Source organism: Chiloscyllium plagiosum, unplaced genomic scaffold, assembly GCF_037043375.1.
Source record: "Chiloscyllium plagiosum isolate Xiang-an unplaced genomic scaffold, Cpla_swu_hap1 HiC_scaffold_45, whole genome shotgun sequence".
Taxonomy (NCBI): Eukaryota; Metazoa; Chordata; class Chondrichthyes; order Orectolobiformes; family Hemiscylliidae; genus Chiloscyllium; species Chiloscyllium plagiosum.
The window spans coordinates 82,085,764-82,091,380 of record NW_028270183.1 but is presented as its reverse complement, the minus strand read 5'-3'; positions in this window follow the sequence as shown (position 1 = coordinate 82,091,380).

The window sequence follows — 5,617 nt, the reverse complement described above, 5'->3', positions numbered from 1 at the left end:
CATTAATCACTGGTATCTGTGGAAGGAGAAACACAGTTGATGTTTCAGGGAATGCAAAATGCATTACAGGGAATGAAAATGGTGCAGAATTTGATAGTCAGAAATGGAAGGAAAATACACTTCCTTATTGGAAAAAAGAATTCTTGACTGTCAAAAATATTTTAGAAAAAAGTAATCTGACAATAGAGCAGCACATGGTCAGAGGCTGGGCCGCAGTGAAAAACTAATTTACAAAGGGTCTATAAAAGTAACAATACAGTCGTAAACAGACCAAAAATACACCCATGGTTCGAGACTGAGGAAGCTAGATATTGACAAAGTGGTGATGAGGGAGCCCAGAGGTGAATCAGAGCAGTATGGGCTGCGATGATCCCAATAACTCTAAACTGGAGAAAGTCTGCACATGCGCCTGGCTGCACCTTGCCCCCTACAAAGATGGCGGCGGTGCACATGTCCAGTGAATCGTAGTCCCGAATAAAGATGGCGGCGCTCACTCAGGCCTGCAGCCGCGCTGAGGCCATTCCTCATTTACTGCAAACAAGGGACTGGGACGTTCAAATTTGTGTTTTCCGACGTGCACAATTTGTTTGTAAAACCTCTCCGCTCATAGCAACACAGTTTTTCTCCAGTTCCCCGTTTATTTCTTTCCTTACCATATCCTTTCTCTCCATAACTTCCCGAAGATTCATTACAGCGACTGTGCGCCAGCGCGAGGGTGATCACATGGTTTAGTTTAGCTCCGCCCTTCATTCACTTTGATTGGTTGGAGGACCAACCGCCCGTTAGGTCCTCCAACACCGCCCACCGTCCTTTCATTGGTCCGGTGCTGACATCAATCACCTGGGGTTCCTTTGTTGGCTAGAGCATGCGCAGTGTGTCCTGCTTTAGCTGATATGTTGGGTAATGTGATGGGAGAGTTTGCTGAGGGTAAGAATTCCCTTTGTGTGAGCTCTGCAGTAGATTTCCTTTATTCATGGAGGGAATTGCCTTCCTACTCATGACTGTATAGCTGTGATTGATGAATCAATGCCACCTGAATCAGTACATAAACACCCCATTTTCACATCTGAGATCTTTAGCACATTGTATCACGCTCTTCTTTGGAAACAAAAAAAACATGAAATGGACCCTCAAGGAATCGGAGCAGGAGTAGGGCATTCATTCCCTTCAGCTTGTTCCCCCATTCTATCAGATCATGGCTTGGCCAACCCAGACCTCAACACCTCTTTTATGCTTGATCTGCATAGCCCTCAACTGCTCAATATTTCAAAAATCTATCTGCCCTCTTTTAAAATAATTTGTGATTGAATCATAGATTCCCTACTGTGTGGAAACAAACAGGCCCTTCAGCCCAACAAGCCAGAACAACCCTCCAAAGAGGAACCCAACCATTCCCCTCCCACATTTAATTTTCACAAAAGTTTGGGCGAGAAAATTCTAGCCATTCACTGAGAGAAAAAATTCTGTACTTTTTCGAAAATGAATGTTCCCTTATGTAATGTCCCCTGGTTTGAGACTTCACTGGTGCTAGAAGATCTAGTCAACATCCACCCTGTCAAACTCATCAGAATCTTGTTTCCATAAGATCACCCCTGCATATCTATTCTTGATAGGTGAACCCTTTTGTCCTCAAAGCAGCTAAGTGAATCTTATTTTGAATGGTCTCTGATGTTGGTTTATCCTTTATTAAATATGGGAGCTAACATTGTATACAGTACTTCAAGTGAGGACTCAACAACAGCCAGTGTGGTTAACCAATCCTCAGTCCATGCTAATACATTACCCTGATACCATGAGCTCCTAAATTGTGCAATTAACTTTTATGTAGCACCTTATCATTTGCATTTTTACAATCCAAATACAGAACATCATTGGATTGCCCTTTATCAGCTCTGCTTGTTTTCTCCTCAATGAACTGTCGCAAATTTGTCAAATATAATTTCTCTTTCACAAAACCCAGTCTACCATGTTTAATGATAAGCTTTTCTAAATGTCCTGCAATTTCTTACTTTAATATTCTGTAGATTCTTTCAATAGATTTGCTAAGTACTTAAATCCATGCGGACTCTGTCCAATCCTGTCACTGTTCAGTAAGAAACTTGACTGTACTCCAATATAGTTAGTAAATGTATCTGTATTTATTTTTAAAAATTGATTACTTATAAATGCTGGACCCATGCAATATCAATGAATTAGTGACTCTGAATTGGGGTTAGAAAATTTTTTTGTTAATTCCTTTTTGTACTGTGTTATGCAGACAGCACCAAGTGATCACTCTTAATTGTGAGTAACGTTAAAAATAATGTTAAAAATGACATCCGAAAATGCTGCCTCATTATTGTGCAATGACGATTTTGCATTCAATAGTTTGCAGATAAAATTGAACAGATTTTTGCTGCAATTTGGCCAGACTGCAGGTTACACCAAAGTGGCAACCCTGTTGTCAAATTCTTACTTGAAACTGTCCAAGGCGATACTGATGGGACTTCACTTTGCCATTCTTGTTCACCAGCTTTATTTCCAGGTTTAATTCTATAATCATTCTAGAGCTTATAATTTTAGACAACTTCTCCTTTCGGTACATATGTAAATATCATACTGAAATGTTGCACTGAATGGTACCAATTCTGAAATTAGTCTCTAATCTGATAGTAACATACTCTGACCCTTCTACATATGTATTGGCATAAGTCTATGCCAGTTATTTTTCTGTAGCCTGTGATTCCTGATGAAGGGCTTATGCCTGAAACATCAAGTCTCCTGCTTCTCGGATGTTGCCTGACCTGCTGTGCTTTTCCAGCATGACAGTTTTCGTCTCTGATGTCCAGCTTCTTTGAGTAGATTAAACCAAGAATAAGTTTTGTTGATCACAGTGCAATAGGAACCAATTCATGAAATTCAGATATCTCACATTTACCTTAACTGTGTGAAGGCTAAGACATTACTAAATTATTGTCAGTAATTGAAATTGTGCTGACAAACTTGTGCAGTATCAGTGCCTCACCTTTAGCGTGTTCCCAGATAACACTCAGCTGCAGTATTTTGTTTTGTGCTCAGCTATATGTTGTTCTCACTTGTTTCTTTGTGAAAGATTACAAAATTAACTTGGATGAATGAACTTATGATTTCTTTAACCAATATTGGGAGAAAAAAAATGTCAGTATTTCAAGTGCTAATAAAGTAAAATAAACTGATAATCAGTAGAAAGGGTTTAAGATGGATATGGAACAAATGCTGGCAAATGGGATTAGATTAATTTTGGATATCTGGTCAGCATGAGCAAGTTGGACTGAAGGGTCTGATTTTGTGTTGTACAACTGTGACTTCATTCTCTCAGTTATTCAAGAAGTTGAATACTTCGAGGAGGAAAAGGAGAATTTATGCAGAGAATGCACTTGAAATGATGATTGAGGTATATCAAACTCTCATTATTTCATGACCTTTTCCTCTGGGTTCTTCAATGAACAAACTTGTTTTATTATCTGAATAACTATGTATCATGTGATTTGTTTCACACAAAATATTTCGTCAGGATCTGGTGAACTATTAAGAAGTGTTCATGTTTAAAATTTAGGCAGCGTGATTGTTAAGCAAGAAAAGGCTAGCGTTTTACTCCCACTGAATCATTGCTCTATGTAAGGTAACAAGCTTTTTATCTGTTCTGGGCACTGAATATATGGAAGTCAATTCTGAAGGAAAAAAAATCCTCGTCAGTAATGTTCCCACATTTGTGGAGTAATTGCTTCTGGTCACTCTTCAGGCGATAGAGGCTCGGAAAGAAATGAGTTGGCCAAAGTTAGCCACATCATTTCGATGGACTATGCTCATTGGGGAAACTTGCAGGATCTGTAGAAGGAACATGTGTTTCATAGTGTATGCAATAAACCTGAACATTGTTATTTTTTCACAGAGCTTGAGACCCGACTGGAGCAGCAATGAAGCTCGTGTTGTTTTTTAAATTTCCGAGTTTGCCAAATTATTGTTGGTAAATGCAGGTGACTTTATCAAAACACATTTCACATGCCCCAGCCAGGAATTTGGTCCCAATTCTGTCAGTCCATCCATTCATATGGATCACAGGTATTTTAAATGTGAACACTCCATTTAACTATTTGAATTGAATAATTCAGTGGTTACGTCCTCTTGGATTCTTAATTACTCAATGTGATTTTTTTGTCCCCCCTGAATTTGCCAAGCACTGGGCAGTTCTGGAATATTCCAAATATTTACAATAAATGCATTCACACTATTGAAGGCAACCTGGCAGATTTGAATACCATTCAGGTAGTCAACAACAATACATAAGTAACTTTATGAATTGCTTACTGTACACCAACAACGCAAGCCAAGTATTAGTGAAACCACAGATTGTTTCCCATGGATTCCCAAATCGAAACAGTGCATTCCAGATGTGCTCACTATCACCTCCTGGGAGCAGTCTCCCAAAGTGCTCCCAGAATTTAGAATGCGCATACACCGCCCTCCAAAGCTAAATCTGTTGTCACAGGCTTCACTATTATTGTATACAATGACATTTATTGTCCAGTTCTTTAATGTGACAATGATTTTACAAACAATTTATAAAATACTTTAAATCCTGAAGAAATGTGATGTCAGCCCTTTGTAGAAGTGAATGGAAAGTGTGATGTTTGCTTGACCTTTGGCTCTATGTATCAGGCCAAACTGAACCTTAAGCAAGGTGTGGGATGTTTCCCACACTCTTTGTTTAAAAAAAGCAAAGATTATGCTCTGAGATTTAAATGTTCAATCAGGTTTAATAAAAATCTTTCCAAAAATTGAGTTTGACTTCAGCTCCTTTAAAGAGACATGCTCTTGACCTTCAATTTTGTGACATGTGATCATTCTTTGGTAAAAGTGGCTATGTGCAACACTGCAGGATGTTGTGCTGAAGTGCCTCATTGGGTGGATGAGCTTTATTACTGGTGTAACTCGGCTAATTTTGAGATGGAATGTTACTTTGAGTTAAATCTTGTTTTTAAACTGAGACGTGCTTGTGTAACTCAAGTGTGGAAACTATGCTCATGTTTGCAATGAACCTTTCACTTTTGGAGATTAGTATTTTTACGATCTGCTTTGTAAATAAAGTTCACTATAGAAAGCACAGTGCTGGAGAACCGCAGGTCCAGCAGCATCTCTGAGGGGGAAAACATTGTAAGCTCCAAGTCTCATGACCATTTGTCCGTTCAGACGAAGAGTCACTGAAATTGAAATGTAACATTTTTTCTCTTCACCGATGCCCTCAGAACTGCTGAGTTTCTCCAGCACTTTGTTTCTGGGGTTCAGATCTCAGCACCTGCAGTTTATTGTTTTGTTATCGATCCTATGATTTGACTTGGGGAGCGAGAGGCAGCAACTGTGATCAACGCGGATAAAACTCCCCAACCATGAAAAAAACCGCATAGTTCTTTATACTTTGCAAAACACGATTGTAAATAAGAAATGCAATTAAGCTAAGTGCAAGAAGGCAAACCACCTGCCTGGTCTCAAACTTGCTACTCACCTTTGAGGACTAATCTGGCAGAATTGTGTTTGCTCGCTTCCTTTGAGATCACAGTCCACAAATGTCCCAGTTCCAGTTCCTGGGCCGGGCCCGGTT